The following is an 18728-nucleotide window of genomic DNA, read 5'->3' on the forward strand; positions in this document are numbered from 1 at the left end:
ATAGTATGTCTATTATTCTTGGAAGACCCTTTTTGAATACTGCAGGGGCTGTTATTGATTGCAACAAAGGCAATGTCACTTTTCATGTTAATGTTAATGAGCATACAGTACACTTTCCGAGGAAACAACCTCAAGTTCATAGTATCAACTCTATTGGAAAAATTCCATCGATTATTTTTGGAGGTTTTGAATTTCCTCTTCCTACTGTCAAGAAGAAATATGATATTCTTATTGTTGGGGATGTGCATATCCCCGTTGAGGTAACCTAGTGTTATTCGAAAATTCTCCGGTTCCATGTTATTCGGAATGAGTTTGTTAACAAGACTTGATCAACCTTGTTAATGGATTCCTTTTGATGATCATGAGATGAGTGAAGTTAGAAAACACAACTCTCTGTACCCTCCTTTTACTTTCTGTTATTTATATTAAATAAAATAAAAATAAGTATTTTCCGTCTGTTATCTGATTTATCCATGCAATATAAAAATACCCCGAAAATAAAAGTTCTCCAAATGCCCTGAAATTTAAAAATGATTTTTTCTGGAATATTTGAGAATATTTGGCACTGAGAACACAACACGGGGGGCATCCACCTGGCCACGAGGGTGGAGGGTGCGCCCTACCCCCCGGGCACGCCCCCCTGCCTTGTGGGCCCACGGTGGCCCTCCTCCACTTATTCCTACACCCACACACTCCTTCTTCCTCCCACAAACACGATTATCTAGTTCAAACCCGAGTCCAAGCTCATTTTGCCGCCATTTCCAATCTCCTTGCTCAAAGAACCTCTCACAAAACTGCTTTGGGGGGATTGTTCCTTGGTATGTGACTCCTCATTGGTCCAATTAGTTTTTGTTCTAGTGCTTTATTCATTGCAAATTTATGCTGCCTAGGTGACCATGTTCTTGAGCTTGCATGTCAAATTTATATGGTTCCAAGTAGTTTTGATGCATGATATAGGCTCTAGGCACTTGTAGGAGTAGTTGCTATCAATATTGTTGAGTTTGGTTCACTTTTATTTTTGATGTTACTAAAAATTTCAGAAATTTTTCAGAGGAAGAAATATGTTTAGGAAAATGTACCAAGGTGGCTCTTCAAGGAAACAAGAGCCCAGGCTTGCAATGCGTGATGCTGATGATGAGCCGCCAAGGGACGCTCCAGTGCGGCCCTGTGAATGGCCTTCAGAAGACTTTATGGATCGAGCGGAAATTAAGGAAGAATTTAACGCATATTTGCGTAACGTTGATCTTGTGAGCTCCAAGGAGGAAAAGTGCCGTCAGTACCACTATCTCACTAGTTCCTTTGTGGGGAGGTTTGAATTTTCATCTTCACGAAATTCTCCAACTGTCCTGTTTGATCTTTATGAAAAATCTTATACGATGGACTTAGAGGATTTTACCACTGCTTGCAAACTTCCACAATAGGGTAGTGTTAGGGAACCTCACAAATCTGAATTTAGAGATTTTCTTGCTAGTATAACTGTGGGGGAATCTAGAGATATAACACAAGCTACCATAGGGAGCATTCACTTTCCCGCTCTACATTATTTTGCTCTCTTCATAGGTAGATGCATTAATGGTAAATATGAGGCATGTCACATGTGTGTCCCTGACCTCAGTATTCTTAGGAGTGCTGTGTTAGGAGATAAATCTTATAATTTGGGAGCCATTGTTGCACGTAGGTTGCATCTTAATAGATTTAATGGAGATTTCTTTGGTGGAATTTATGCAACCCGTATAGCTAATTTTCTGGGTATAACCATACGTGAGGACGATATTGATTTGCATCCTGCTTATTTGGATTATGAGGCTATGGTTCGTCACCAGTTTGTTGAGAGGAACGATCAGTTCCTCCAGTACCGACTAATCCTTGACAAACGACGCACCTATCACGTCGCTCTCCCTGCTTCTACTTTCTTTGACTTTCAGACAAAAAGAAGATATTTTATAACCAGAGAGGAGGCGGAAGAGTATAAGAGGAGAGCTGAGATAGCTTGCCTCCAAGCTGCAGCCAGCGATGCAATGACTGCTGCGTCGCAGTATGACCCCAACTATTACTATGGATATCCGCCAGGCCAACCGTGGCCATAGACCAACTTAGGCCAAAAGCCTAAGCTTGGAGGAGTACGTATTTCTCACCGACATTACATTCATGTTCACACACTCATTGCTAAATGTGGTGCTCATACTTTTTCATTGTATCATCCATGCTAGTTTATTTCCTTTTTATGCTTTCTTCTTGTGTGTTTAATAAACCTTAAGAAAAACAAAAAAAATAGTTGTAGCTTTTTAGCTAGTTTTAATTTCCATGCTTGTAGTAGTAATTAAAAAGAAAACCCAAAAATATTTCGTGTTCTTCTTTTGCTTGTTGGGAGCTTTCCCGTGTAAATAGTTTTATTTCTTTTCTTTTCTTTGGGGGTCGATAGGAGAAGACATGATTAAATTGTTGAAGTGGCTCTTATATGCATTATCGTTGATCTGGCAAAAGAGCCCATATTGCTTTGTCTTCTCCTGTTTATTGAATGCTTGCAGATTCTAGCTTAGTCCAATGCACGCGCACTATTATTATTACTCACATCGTTCGGTCGTGCAAGTGAAAGGCAATTATGACGATATATGATGGACTAACTGAGATGAGAAAAGCTGGTATGAACTCGACCTATCTTGTTTTTGTAAATATGATTAGTTCATCGTTCCTGATTCAGCCTATTATGAATAAACATGTTTGCAATGACAACTAGAGATGATAGTTTCTTGTGCCATGCTTAATTAGCTAGGAGCTTATAATGGTTTACCTTGCATGCCAACATGCTATTAAAATGGTTGTAATGTGGTATGGTAGGGTGGTATCCTCCTCTGAATGATTTAAGTGACTTGACTTGGCACATGTTCACGCATGTAGTTGAAACAAAATCAACATAGCCTTCACGATATTTATGTTCATGGTGGATTATATCCTACTCATGCTTGCATTCGGTGTTGATTAATTTTAATGCATGTTCATGACTATTGTCGCTCTCTAGATGGTCGCTTCCCAGTCTGTTGCTAGCCTTCACCTGTACTAAGCGGGAATACTGCTTATGCATCCAACTCCTTAAACCCCAAAGTTATTCCATATGAGTCCACCATACCTACCTATATACGGTATCTACTTGCCGTTCCAAGTAAATTTGTATGTGCCAAACTCTAAACCTTCAAATAAATATCCTGTTTTGTATGCTCGAATAGCTCATGTATCAACTAGGGTTGTCCGTATCTTCCATGTTGGGCGGGTTATTCTCAAGAGGAGTGGACTCCGCTCCTCACTCACGAGAAAATGGCTGGTCACCGGGATGCCCAGTCCCATGCTTTATGCAAACTAAATCAAAATAATTGCAAACAGAACTCCCCCTGGGACTCTTGTTAGTAAGAGGCACTCGTTGTTTCGAGCAAGCCATGGATTGATGCTTGTTGGTGGAGGGGGAGTATAAACTTTACCATTATGTTTGGGAACCGCCTATAATGTGTGTAGCATGGAAGATATCGCCATCTCTTGGTTGTTATGTTGACAATGAAAGTATACCGCTCAAAATATTATTCACCTCTATTTCAAAACCGAGCTCTGGCACCTCTACAAATCCCTGCTTCCCTCTGTGAAGGGCCTATCTATTTACTTTTATGTTGAGTCATCATCCTCTTATTAAAAAGCACCAGTTGGAGAGCACCACTGTCATTTGCATTCATTATTGTTAATTTACATTGAGTATGACTTGACTGGATCTCTTTTACCATGAATTACAATGTCTAGTCAGTCCTTGATCTTTAAAGGTGTTCTGCATTTATGTTTTGCGGTCTCAGAAAGGGCTAGCGAGATACCATCTTGTTATATCATATTATGATTGTTTTGAGAAAGTGTTGTCATTCGAGATTTATTATTATTGCTCGCTAGTTGATTCTGCCATTGATATGAGTAAACATGAGACCTAAGCGTTATTGTGAATATGGTTAGTTCATAATCTTTGCTGAAAACTTGAATGCTGGCTTTACATAATTACAACAACAAGAGCAAACAGATTTTGTAGAAGTTTTTCTTTATCACTTTCAGTTTGTCAACTGAATTGCTTGAGGACAAGCAAAGGTTTAAGCTTGGGGGAGTTGATACGTCTCCATCGTATCTACTTTTCCAAACACTTTTGCCCTTGTTTTGGACTCTAACTTGCATGATTTGAATGGAACTAACCCGGACTGACGCTGTTTTCAGCAGAATTGCCATGGTGTTATTTATGTGCAGAAACAAAAGTTCTGGAATGACCTGAAACTTCACGGAACGTCTTTTTGGAAATAATAAAAAATCCTTGCAAAAGATGAAGACCAGGGGGCCCACACCCTAGCCACGAGGGTGGGGGGCGCGCCCCTACCTCGTGGCCCCCCTGGAGCTCCTCCGACCTCAACTCCAACTCTATATATTTGCTTTCGGGGAGAAAAAGTAGGAAAAAAGGATTCATCGCGTTTTACGATACGGAGCCGCCGCCAAGCCCTAAAACCTCTCGGGAGGGCTGATCTGGAGTCCGTTTGGGGCTCCAGAGCGGGGAATCCGTCGCCATCGTCATCATCAACCATCCTCCATCACCAATTTCATGATGCTCACCGCCGTGCGTGAGTAATTCCATCGTAGGCTTGCTGGACGGTGATGGGTTGGATGAGATTTATCATGTAATCGAGTTAGTTTTGTTAGGGTTTGATTGAAGGAAATATGCCCTAGAGGCAATAATAAAGTTATTATTTATTTCCTTATATCATGATAAATGTTTATTATTCATGCTAGAATTGTATTAACCGGAAACATAATACATGTGTGAATACATAGACAAACCGAGTGTCACTAGTATGCCTCTACTTGACTAGCTCGTTAATCAAAGATGGTTATGTTTCCTAACCATGAACAATGAGTTGTTATTTGATTAACGGGATCACATCATTAAGTGAATGATCTGATTGACATGACCCATTCCATTAGCTTAGCACCCGATCGTTTAGTATGTTGCTATTGCTTTCTTCATGACATATACATGTTCCTATGACTATGAGATTATGCAACTCCCGTTTGCCGGAGGAACACTTTGTGTGATACCAAACGTCACAAGTAACTGAGTGATTATAAAGGAGCTCTACATGTGTCTCCAAAGGTACATGTTGGGTTGGCGTATTTCGAGATTAGGATTTGTCACTCCGATTGTCGGAGAGGTATCTCTGGGCCCTCTCGGTAATGCACATCACTTAAGCCTTGCAAGCATTGCAACTAATGAGTTAGTTGCGGGATGATGTATTACAGAACGAGTAAAGAGACTTGCCGGTGACGAGATTGAACTAGGTATGGGATACCGACGATCGAATCTCGGGCAAGTAACATACCGATGACAAAGGGAACAACGTATGTTGTTATGCGGTCTGACCGATAAAGATCTTCGTAGAATATGTAGGAGCCAATATGAGCATCCAGGTTCCGCTATTGGTTATTGACCGGAGACATGTCTCGGTCATGTCTACATTGTTCTCGAACCGTAGGGTCCGCACGCTTAAGGTTTCGATGACAATTATATTATGAGTTTATGAGTTTTGATGTACCGAAGGAGTTCGGAGTCCCGGATGAGATCGGGGACATGACGAGGAGTCTCGAAATGGTCGAGACGTAAAGATCGATATATTGGACGACTATATTCGGACATCGGAAAGGTTCCGAGTGATTCGGGTATTTTTCGGAGTACCGGGTAGTTACGGGAGAAGCAATGGGCCTTGATGGGCTTTAGTGGGAAGAGGAGAAAGGGCCAAGGGGCTGCTGCCCCCCCTCCCCTCTAGTCCGAATTGGACTAGGGAAAAGGGGGCCGGCCACCTTTCCTTCTCCTCCACTTCCTTCTCCCTTCCTCCCCTCTTGGTGGACTCCTACTAGGACTTGGAGTCCTAGCAGGACTCTACATCCTGGCCGCACCAATTGCCTTGGCCGGCCTCCTCCTCCTCCTCCATCCTTTATATACTGAGGCAAGGGGCACCCCATGAACACAAGTTGATCTTCATGATCGTTCCTTAGCCGTGTGCGGTGCCCCCCTTCACCATATTCCACCTCGGTCATATTGTAGCGGTGCTTAGGCGAAGCCCTGCGACAGTAGTACATCAAGATCGTCACCACACCGTCGTGCTGACGGAACTCTTCCCTGACACTTTGCTGGATCAGAGTCCGGGGATCGTCATCGAGCTGAACGTGTGCCAAGAACTCGAAGGTGCCGGAGTAACGGTGCTTGGATCGGTCGGACCGTGAAGACGTACGATTACATCAACCTAACGCTTCCATTGTCGATCTACAAGGGTACGTAGATCACACTCTCCCCTTTCGTTGCTATGCATCACCATGATCTTGCGTGTGCATAGGAAAATTTTGAAATTACTACGTTACCCAACAGTGGCATCCGAGCCTAGGTTTTTATGGTTTGATGTTATATGCACGAGTAGAACACAAGTGAGTGGTGGGCGATATAAGTCATACTGCTTACCAGCAATGTCATACTTTGGTTCGGCGGTATTGTTGGATGAAGCGGCCCGGACCGACATTACGCGTACGCTTATGCGAGACTGGTTCTCTCGACGTGCTTTGCACAAAGGTGGCTAGCGGGTGACAGTTTCTCCAACTTTAGTTGAACCGAGTGTGGCTACGCCCGGTCCTTGCGAAGGTTAAAACAGCACCAACTTGACAAACTATCATTGTGGTTTTGATGCGTAGGTAAGATTGGTTCTTGCTTAAGCCCGTAGCAGCCACGTAAAACTTGCAACAACAAAGTAGAGGACGTCTAACTTGTTTTTGCAGGGCATGTTGTGATGTGATATGGTCAAAACGTGATGAGATATAAGTTGTTGTATGAGATGATCATGTTTTGTTAAAGTTATCAGCAACTGGCAAAAGCCTTATGGTTGTCTCTTTATTGCATAAGATGCAAGCGCCAAATAATTGCTTTACTTTATCGCTATGTGATAGCAATAGTTGCAAGAGCAATAGTTGGCGAGACGACCGTGTGACGACACATTGATATAGATCAAGATGATGGAGATCATGGTGTCATGCCGGTGATGATAGAGATCATGACAGTACTTTGGAGATGGAGATCAAAGGCGCAAGATGATGATGGCCATATCATGTCACATATTTTGATTGCATATGATGTTTATCTTTTATACATCTTATTTTGCTTAGTTTGACGGTAGCATTTTAAGATGATCTCTCACTAATTATCAAGAAGTGTTCTCTCTAAGTATGCACCGTTGCGAAAGTTCTTCGTGCTGAGACACCACGTGATGATCGGGTGTGATAGGCTCTACGTTCAAATACAACGGGTGCAAAACAGTTGCACACGCGGAATACTCAGGTTATACACACGGAGACCGAAAGGTCGAGCGTGAATCATATAGTAGATATGATCAACATAGTGATGTTCACCAATGAAACTACTCCATCTCACGTGATGATCGGACATGGTTTAGTTGATTTGGATCACGTGATCACTTAGAGGATTAGAGGGATGTCTATCTAAGTGGGAGTTCTTAAGTAATATGATTAAATTGAACTTAAATTTATCATGAACTTAGTCCTGGTAGTATTTTGCAAATCATGTTGTAGATCAATAGCTCGCGTTGTTGCTTCCCTGTGTTTATTTTGATATGTTCCTAGAGAAAATTGTGTTGAAAGATGTTAGTAGCAAAGATGCGGATTGGATCCGTGATCTGAGGTTTATCCTCATTGCTGCACAGAAGAATTATGTCCTTGATGCACCGCTAGGTGACGGACCTATTGCAGGAGCAGATGCAGACGTTATGAACATTTGGCTAGCTCAATATGATGACTACTTGATAGTTTAGTGCACCATGCTTAATGACTTAGAATCGGGACTTCAAAGACGTTTTGAACGTCATGGAGCATATGAGATGTTCCAAGAGTTGAAATTAATATTTCAAGCAAATACCCGAGTTGAGAGATATGAAGTCTCCAACAAGTTCTATAGCTAAAAGATGGAGGAGAATCGCTCAACTAGTGATCATGTGCCCAGATTGTCTGAGTACTACAATCGCTTGAATCAAGTGGGAGTTAATCTTCCAGATAAGATAGTGATTGACAGAATTCTCTAGTCACCATCACCAAGTTAGTAGAACTTCATGATGAACTATGATATGCAAGGGATAATGGAAACGATTCCCAAGCTCTTCGTAATGCGGAAATTGACGAAGGTAGAAATCGAGAAAAAACATCAAGTGTTGATGGTAGACAAGACCACTAGGTTCAAGAAAAGGGCAGAGGGAAGAAGGGGAACTTCAAAAAGAACAGCAAGCAAGTTGCTGCTCAAGTGAAGAAGCCCAAGTCTGATCCTAAGCCTGAGACTAAGTGCTTCTACTGCAAAGGGACTGGTCACTGGAAGCGGAACTACCCCAAGTGATTGGCAGATAAGAAGGATGGCAAAGTGAACATAAGTATATTTGATATACATGTTATTGATGTGTACTTTACTAGTGTTTATAGCAACCCCTCAGTATTTGATACTAGTTCAGTTGCTAAGATTAGTAACTCGAAACGGGAGTTGCAGAATAAACAGAGACTAGTTAAGGGTGAAGTGACGATGTGTGTTGGAAGTGGTTCCAAGGTTGATATGATCATCATCGCACACTCCCTATAAATTCGGGATTAGTGTTGAACCTAAATAAGTGTTATTTGGTGTTTACGTTGAGCATGAATATGATTTGATCATGTTTATTGTAATATGGTTATTGATTTAAGTAAGAGAATAAATTGTTGTTCTGTTTACATGAATAAAACCTTATATGGTTACACACCCAATGAAAATAGTTCGTTGGATCTCGATCGTAGTGATACACATAATCATAATATTGAAACCAAAAGATGCAAAGTTAATAATGATAGTGCAACTTATTTGTAGCACTGCCGTTTAGGTCATATTGGTGTAAAGCGCATGAAGAAACTCCATGCTGATGGGCTTTTGGAATCACTTGATTATCAATCAGTTGATGCTTGCGAACCATGCCTCGTGGGCAAGATGACTAAGACTCTGTTCTTCGAAACAATGGAGCGAGCAACAAATTTGTTGGAAGTCATACATACTGATGTATGTGGTCCGATGAATATTGAGGCTCGCGATAGGTATCATTATTTTCTGATCTTCACAGATGATTTGAGCAGATATGAGTATATCTACTTGATGAAACAAAGGTCTGAAACATTTGAAAAGTTCAAAGAATTTCAGAGTGAAGTGGAGAATCATCGTAACAAAAATGAAAGTTTCTACGATATGATCGCAGAAGTAAAATATTTGAGTTACGAGTTTGGTCTTCAATTAAAACAATGTGGAATAGTTTCACAAACTCATGCCACCTGGAACACCGCAGCATAATGGTGTGTCCGAATGTCATAATCGTACTTTATTAGATATGGTGCGATCTATGATGTCTCTTACCGATCTACCACTATCATTTTGGAGTTATGCATTAGAGACAGCTGCATTCACGTTAAATAGGGCACCATCTAAGTCCGTTGAGACAACAAAATCTGAACTGTGGTTTGGCAAGAAACCAAAGTTGTCGTTTCTTAAAGTTTGGGGTTATGATGCTTATATGAAAACGTTTCATCCTAATAAGCTCAAACCCAAATCGGAGAAATATGTCTTCATAGGATACCCAAAGGAGACTGTTGGGTACACCTTCTATCACAAATCCGAAGGCAAGACTTTTGTTGCTAAATTCGGAGTTTTTCTAGAGAAGGAGTTTCTCTCGAAAGAAGTGAGTGGGAGGAAAGTAGAACTTGATGAGGTAACTGTACCTGCTCCCTTATTGGAAAGTAGTTCATCATAGAAATCTGTTCCTGTGACTACTACACCAATTAGTGAGGAAGCTAATGATGATGATCATGTAACTTCAGATCAAGTTACTACCAAATCTCGTAGGTAAACCAGAGTGAGATCCGCACCAGAGTAGTACGGTAATCCTGTTCTGGAAGTCATGTTACTAGACCATGACGAACTTGCGAACTATGAGGAAGCGATGATGAGCCCAGATTCCACGAAATGGTTTGAGGCCATGAAATCTGAGATATGATCCATGTATGAGAACAAAGTATGGACTTTGATGGATTTGCCCGATGATCGGCAAGCCATAGAAAATAAATGGATCTTCAAGAGGAAGACGGACGCTGATAGTAGTGTTACTATCTACAAAGCTAGAATTGTCGCAAAAGGTTTCCAACAAAGTTCAAGGTGTTGACTACGATGAGAGTTTCTCACTCGTATCTATGCTTAAGTCTGTCCGAATCATGTTAGCAATTGCCGCATTTTATGAAATCTGGCAAATGGATAAACAAAACTGCATTCCTTAATAGATTTATTAAAGAAGATTTGTATATGATACAACTAGAAGGTTTTGTCAATCCTAAAGGTGCTAACAAAATATGCAAGCTCCAGCGATCCATCTATGGACTGGTGCAAGCATCTCGGAGTTGGAATATACACTTTGATAAGTTGATCAAAGCATATAAGTTTTATACAGACTTGCGGTGAACCCTGTATTTACAAGAAAGTGAGTGGGAGCACTACATCATTTCTGATAAGTATATGTGTATGACATATTGTTGATCAGAAATAATGTAGAATTATTCTGCAAAGCATAAAGGAGTGTTTGAAAGGAGTTTTTCAAAGAAAGACCTCGGTAAAGCTGCTTACATATTAAGTATCAAGATCTATAGAGATAGATCAAGACGCTTGATAAGTTTTTCAATGAGTACATACCTTGACAAGATTTTGAAATAGTTCAAAATGGAACAGTCAAAGAAAAAGTTTCTTGCCTGTGTTACAAGGTGTGAAGTTGAGTAAGACTCAAAGCCCGACCACGGCAGAAGATAGAAAGAGAATGAAAGTCATTCCCTATGCCTCAGCCATAGGTTCTATAAAGTATGCCATGCTGTGTACCAGATCTATTGTATACCCTACACTGTGTTAAGCAAGGGAGTAAATAGTGATCTAAGAGTAGCTCACTGGACAACGGTCAAAATTATCCTTAGTGGAATAAGGAAACATTTCTCAATTATGGAGGTGACAAAAAGGTTTGTCATAAAAAGTTACGTCGATGCAAGTTTTGACACAGATCTGGATGACTCTAAGTCTCGATCTAGATACATATTGAAAGTGGGAGCAATAAGCTAGAGTAGCTCCGTGCAGAGCATTGTTGACATAGAAATTCGCAAAATACTTACGGATCTGAATGTGACAGACCCGTTGACTAAAATTATCTCACAAGCAAAACATGATCACACCTTAGTATTCTTTGGGTGTTAATCACATAGCGATGTGAACTAGATTATTGACTCTAGTAAACCCTTTGGGTGTTTATCACATATCGATGTGAACTATGGTTGTTAATCACATGGTGATGTGAACTATTGCTGTTAAATCACATGGCGATGTGAACTAGATTATTGACTCTAGTGCAAGTGGGAGACTGAAGGAAATATGCCCTAGAGGAAATAATAAAGTTATTATTTATTTCCTTATATCATGATAAATGTTTATTATTCATGCTAGAATTGTATTAACCGGAAACATAATACATGTGTGAATACATAGACAAACCGAGTGTCACTAGTATGCCTCTACTTGACTAGCTCGTTAATCAAAGATGGTTATGTTTCCTAACCATGAACAATGAGTTGTTATTTGATTAACAGGATCACATCATTAAGTGAATGATCTGATTGACATGACCCATTCCATTAGCTTAGCACCCGATCGTTTAGTATGTTGCTATTGCTTTCTTCATGACATATACATGTTCCTATGACTATGAGATTATGCAACTCCCGTTTGCCGGAGGAACACTTTGTGTGATACCAAACGTCACAAGTAACTGAGTGATTATAAAGGAGCTCTACAGGTGTCTCCAAAGGTACATGTTGGGTTGGCGTATTTCGAGATTAGGATTTGTCACTCCGATTGTCGGAGAGGTATCTCTGGGCCCTCTCGGTAATGCACATCACTTAAGCCTTGCAAGCATTGCAAATAATGAGTTAGTTGCAGGATGATGTATTACAGAACGAGTAAAGAGACTTGCCGGTGACGAGATTGAACTAGGTATGGGATACCGATGATCGAATCTCGGGCAAGTAACATACCGATGACAAAGGGAACAACGTATGTTGTTATGCGGTCTGACCGATAAAGATCTTCGTAGAATATGTAGGAGCCAATATGAGCATCCAGGTTCCGCTATTGGTTATTGACCGGAGACATGTCTCGATCATGTCTACATTGTTCTCGAACCGTAGGGTCCGCACGCTTAAGGTTTCGATGACAGTTATATTATGAGTTTATGAGTTTTGATGTACCAAAGGAGTTCGGAGTCCCGGATGAGATCGGGGACATGACGAGGAGTCTCGAAATGGTCAAGACGTAAAGATCGATATATTGGACGACTATATTCGGACATCGAAAAGGTTCCGAGTGATTCGGGTATTTTTCGGAGTACCGGGTAGTTACGGGAGAAGCAATGGGCCTTGATGGGCTTTAGTGGGAAGAGGAGAAAGGGCCAAGGGGCTGCTGCGCCCCCCCTCCCCTCTAGTCCGAATTGGACTAGGGAAAAGGGGGCCGGCCACCTTTCCTTCTCCTCCACTTCCTTCTCCCTTCCTCCCCTCTTGGTGGACTCCTACTAGGACTTGGAGTCCTAGCAGGACTCCACATCCTGGCCGCACCAATTGCCTTGGCCGGCCTCCTCCTCCTCCTCCATCCTTTATATACTGAGGCAAGGGGCACCCCATGAACACAAGTTGATCTTCGTGATCGTTCCTTAGCCGTGTGCGGTGCCCCCCTTCACCATATTCCACCTCGGTCATATTGTAGCGGTGCTTAGGCGAAGCCCTGCGACAGTAGTACATCAAGATCGTCACCACACCGTCGTGCTGACGGAAATCTTCCCCGACACTTTGCTGGATCGGAGTCCGGGGATCGTCATCGAGCTGAACGTGTGCCAAGAACTCGGAGGTGCCGGAGTAACGGTGCTTGGATCGGTCGGACCATGAAGACGTACGATTACATCAACCTAACGCTTCCGTTGTCGATCTACAAGGGTACGTAGATCACACTCTCCCCTTTCGTTGCTATGCATCACCATGATCTTGCGTGTGCATAGGAAAATTTTGAAATTACTACGTTCCCCAACATTGATCCCTAGTATCCACTATGTTTTGAGATTGATGTTGCTATGACTTTGCTATGCTTAATGCTTGTCACTAGGGCCCGAGTGCCAGGATTTCAGATCTGAACCTATTATGTTTTCATCAATATATGAGAGTTATTGATCCTATCTTGCAAGTCTATAGTCACCTACTATGTGTTATGATCCAGCAACCCTGAAGTGACAATAATCGGGACCACTCCCGGTGATGACCGTAGTTTGAGGAGTTCATGTATTCACTATGTGTTAATGCTTTGGTCCGGTACTCTATTAAAAGGAGGCCTTAATATCCCTTAGTTTCCATTAGGACCCCGCTGCCACGAGAGGGTAGGACAAAAGATGTCATGCAAGTTCTTTTCCATAAGCACGTATGACTATATTCGGAATACATGCCTACATTACATTGATGAATTGGAGCTAGTTCTGTGTCACCCTATGTTATGACTGTTACATGATGAACCGCATCCGGCATAATTCTCTATCACCGATCCATTGCCTACGAGCTTCCCATATATTGTTCTTTGCTTATTTACTTTTCCGTTGCTATTGTTACAACCACTACAAAATACCAAAAACATTACTTTTGCTATCATTACCTTTTGCTACCATTACCACTACTATCATATTACTTTGCTACTAAACACTTTGCTGCAGATATTAAGTTTCCAGGTGTGGTTGAATTGACAACTCAACTGCTAATACTTGAGAATATTCTTTGGCTCCCCTTGTGTCGAATCAATAAATTTGGGTTGAATACTCTATCCTCGAAAACTGTTGTGATCCCCTATACTTGTGGGTTATCATTCCTACATATTCTACGAAGATCTTTATCGGTCAAACCGCATAACAACATACGTTGTTCCCTTTGTCATCGGTATGTTACTTGTCCGAGATTCGATCATCGGTATCATCATACCTAGTTCAATCTTGTTGCAAGTCTCTTTACTCGTTTCGTAATGCATCATCCTGTAACTAACTCATTAGTCACACTGCTTGCAAGGCTCATAGTGATGTGCATTATCGAGAGGGCCCATAGATACCTCTCCGACAATTGGAGTGAAAAATCCTAATCTCGATCTATGCCAACTCAACAAACACCATCGGAGACACCTGTAGAGCATCTTTATAATCACCCAGTTACGTTGTGATGTTTGATAGCACACTAAGTGTTCCTTCGATATTTGGGAGTTGCATAATCTCATAGTCATAGGAGCATGTATAAGTTATGGAGAAAGCAATAGCAATAAACTAAACGATCATAATGCTAAGATAACGAATGGTTCTAGTCCATCACATCATTCTCTAATGATGTGATCCCATTCATCAAATGACAACACATGTCTATGGCTAGGAAACTTAACCATTTTTATTAACAAGCTAGTCTAGTAGAGGCATACTAGGGACACTCTGTTTGTCTATGTATTCACACATGTACTAAGTTTCTGGTTAATACATTTCTAGCATGAATAATAAACATTTATCATGATATAAGGAAATACAAATAACAACTTTATTATGGCATCTAGGGCATATTTCCTTCAAGAACATGATGAACTTGAAAGTCATCATGTGGCCCTCTCAGCCGAACACGAGAAGCTGTCCTATGAATTTCTTCAGAGGAAGCAAGAACTCAGAAGCTGAGAGCGTCTCATGATGATCTTTGAAAAGATAATGATTCATTATTCGCCCAACAAATCAGCATAACTCAAGAAGAATTCGTTGCTCCATGCTTAAAATGCCTTGAATGTGAAAATGCTAATTCTTGAGCTGAATGTTCGAATGCTTCAACTGCTGCTATATCTTAAAATGTCTCTGTGGTTTCAATCCCCTCACCTAAGGAGACCACAAGTGCTGCTGACAAAAATGCAGGTCTGAATGAATTGTACGTCACAGGCATGTACAGAAGTCTCAAAGGACACCAAAATCTATGTGACGTGCTCAAGAAGCAGATTCTGAACGGGAACCCTAGGAAAGAGGGCATTGCTTTTGAGAGAAAGCTTAATGCCAATGGATCATATTGGAAAAATGAGCAGTAGCCCAAAACCACATGGGTTGTTGCAAAAGGACCTCCAGTTGATCCATCCACCTTATCTGGTTATAATTGTGATACTTCATATCCATTTGACTCCAACTATAAACTGTTCAAAATCAGAATGCCTCCAAAGATCAGAATTTTCATGTGGCAGGCTATGAGGGGTCGTTTGCCTGCCATTGATCAGATCAAGAAACAACAAGGCACATACTCGATATTCTGCTCCCTTTGTGGGAGCTTAGAGGACACTGACCACATCCTTTTCTGTTGTCCGCTGGCTTCCTTGCTCTGGAGCTGTCTCAGGGACTGGTTGGGTGTCTCCTGGGCCCCTGCTAACTTTTCTGCGCTCCGTCCTCTTGCGGCCACCTTGTATGGTCAGTCCAAGAGGCTGTTCTGGTTTGGTTTCTTGGCCATGTGTTGAACCCCGTGGACTACTAGAAACAAGTTTACTATTGAACAAGTGTTCCCTAGTTCGACGGTTAACATGATCTTCAAATTATCCATGTTTTTACAGCACTGGAAATCTCTGATTAAGGAGGCTGACAAGGCGGTAACGGAGGCCCTCATCGATAGTGTGCGTGCGACGACTATCTCTATCTCCAGGAGTGATCGGGCCAGGGCGTCCTAGATGTTATTGCTTCTGATGAGCTTTCCTCCTTCTAGTTCGATTGTCCTTTTGGGTTATTTCCTGGCCCGCGCGCCTTGATGTTGGCTATGGCTGTTCACTTCTGTTTGTGGACTGATACTCTGTCTGTGCTGGTTGCTTCGTTGTGACTTTCGTTGCCTGGTGGCTTTATCAATTTAAAGTTGGGCCTCGGTCTTTTCTCTAAAAAGGATATAGTAGCTTTGTTGTCATTTAATAAATATCACAAGAAAAATATGATGTCAACATTGTCTACAATTTTTAACAAGAGAATGGTGATGTTTACCGATTTCTCATAATTAATAGTGTACGGTTTGGAAAGGTTTTTAAGTTGTTGTAATTCTTGATTTTACCATGTAGGCGTGTATTTATGCCCAACACACAATCACGTACAAGGGATTATGGACTCAGGAAGTGACCTGCATCAATATTATTTCGTTTACTTGTGTAAAGTAGTGAACTAAATAGTACTCTTGTAAATATATAGTTTAACGTCATGTTAGTTCCCAGACAAAGATGGGCATCATATGGTGCACCTTTATTTGTTGAACTACTTCTGTTCAAGCACTCTTTTGATGCTATGAATGAATTATGACAATTTGCCATCCCACACCATCTACTAGCTTGTACTATTGTTTTTCTAAATAGAATTTGTTCTTTCTGCTAAATATTTGCATCTTCTTTATTCCAGATGTGAGTACAAGAATGAAAAATTGGTTCCTAATGATCCCATGCCATTCTATTCCTTATGAGAAATCTTGAGGGGTTGCTAATCTTCTGACATGGTCAATTGCGGGTAGGTTGATTTCAACCTGGATTTACATGGGGTGTTGAATGTGTATGTGCTATATGTGTTAATCTATTATGACATACAAGGGTGTACAAGGGAGTTTTGCTCAGGAAAAACCTAGCCATACAATATATTTGTACGTCTTATTCTCTTCCTTCACCTTAGATCTAACGCATCACGTGGGAGTAGCGTATCACTCCATGGACTGGAGCAATGGATATTTCCCCTATGCAAGGAGTTCAAACTGGACGCAGACAACCGAACGCATCCTTGTGCATCGTCAATGATGGGCTCGCAGTAGAGTCTTGCCTAGCTCGAAAGCAACGGGAACTTTTAACAAAAACAGGAGACTTTTTCCTCCGTTCGGTTACATGTGTCCGCCAACCAACCTCAAGCGTAAGCTGCATCGCACCGTGCTGCTCTCCCTGCGGACACGACGGGTTGATCATTAATTGTGAGGTTTCGTGGGCGGCCGGAAATGCGCCGAAACGCTCCAAAACCCGAGTTCCCAATCATCTCGATCGTACGCCAAGAGGGAGGCATCGCGTGTCACGTCGACCTTACCTGATTGCAACGTTGATTCTGCTTTTCCGACTGGCGCCTTCCATGACGACGAGGGCAGCAGTGGACTTTTATGGGTCGAGTAGGTAGGAGCTGCTTTCCTTCGGTACACATCATGACTCGTACTTTGTGTAAGAACACGATCGATCGCCCAAGATACCTACGTATTGTACTCCCGCTCGTAGTTGGGTCTGAAATTGATTGTTTTTTCCTTGCTGTGGCGTGCGCTACGTTTTTTGACTGCACGGGTATGTTCTCCCCATTAGTGCAGCCTGAGGGGACAATTGAGTTTTCTAAAAAAAAAAGAAAGGGGATAATTGAGTATTACATATTAAGTCACTGTTTTTTTTTTGAAACGGAGTCGCTCTGTTAGTTTGACTACAACACAACATGGCATCATTGATAAACACAGTGGGCGTTCGCCGGCTGTTTCGACAAATTTGGTCAGCGGTTCGTACATATACCAATAGTAGTTTTCTCAGCAACGAAGCGAAGATAGTCGTAAGAGCCAGGTAATAAGACAATCTTAAACTTAATCAAATGAATGAGATCAACAAGGGGATGTAGCTGAAATGGTAGAGCGCTCGCTTTGCATGCGAGAGGCACGGGGTTCGATCCCCCGCATCTCCAATTTCACATTTTTTTTCCTGCGCGATCTTCTAGTACTACCACCAATGGTCGCAGCAGATTGCGTCGCGCTCCACTCCGGCTATTTTTCCAAGGCTCAGCAAGCCGCCGCCCAGATGCCGCCTGCACGAGCCAACCCAACCCAACCGCGGAAGGCCGATGTTGATCCGTTTGTCCTGCAGTCTCCTCCTAGGAAAGCCGCAAGTCCTTGGACCGATTTGATCTCCATTTTGTGGCCAGGCTCCCGTCCAAGACCCCCGTTTTACCACCCCGATGATACGCACGAAGACGGACGGGGTCTCCCCAAAGCCGCTGTCGTTTCGTCGTGTCCAATTATCCAGTGGGTCGATCGATCACACCGAGGACGCCTGATTGCGTCGCGCGCGCCCATGTCTGATCTGTCTCCGTGTCATCCCAGCCTGTGCCACAACGAGGCGATAACAGGGGGCTGTTAGCGCCTCCTCACGTGCGCCTGTCTGTTCTTGGCATGAAGTGCGGATGCTGCGCTCTTGTTTAATTAGCCATTAACTGGCCTAATGGTCTGCTGCTCCACTTGGAGAGTTAACAACGGAGCAGCTGGTGTTGTAAAGAAGCTTCCTAGATCATTTTTAATTGGTGGCACCGTGTAAGCCCCAGATCAACTGGATGAAGAGACAATGCGGCTCAGAGGTGGTGGTGCCGGACTGCAATTTACTCAGTCAAACACATGATCAGCAGCTATTATATGCATTATTTGCAGCAGCAACATTGCTATGGCATGTATTTTTTTACTGCTATGTACTGTGGCGTGGAGCGGTGAGTGGAGTTTTCACAGTGAGTGGCAGCTGGGACACA

The 18728-nt window shown here is 42.2% G+C and overlaps 1 non-coding gene across 1 annotated transcript; it reads left to right on the forward strand.

The window, feature by feature from the left end:
- The first annotated feature begins 17824 nt into the window (after positions 1–17824).
- On the forward strand, positions 17825–17897 carry TRNAA-UGC (transfer RNA alanine (anticodon UGC)). The gene has a single exon. It is a non-coding gene; the product is annotated as a tRNA-Ala (tRNA).
- The last annotated feature ends 831 nt before the right edge of the window (positions 17898–18728 follow it).

The sequence above is a fragment of the Triticum aestivum genome, chromosome 1A (genome assembly GCF_018294505.1).
Source record: "Triticum aestivum cultivar Chinese Spring chromosome 1A, IWGSC CS RefSeq v2.1, whole genome shotgun sequence".
Lineage (NCBI taxonomy): Eukaryota > Viridiplantae > Streptophyta > Magnoliopsida > Poales > Poaceae > Triticum > Triticum aestivum.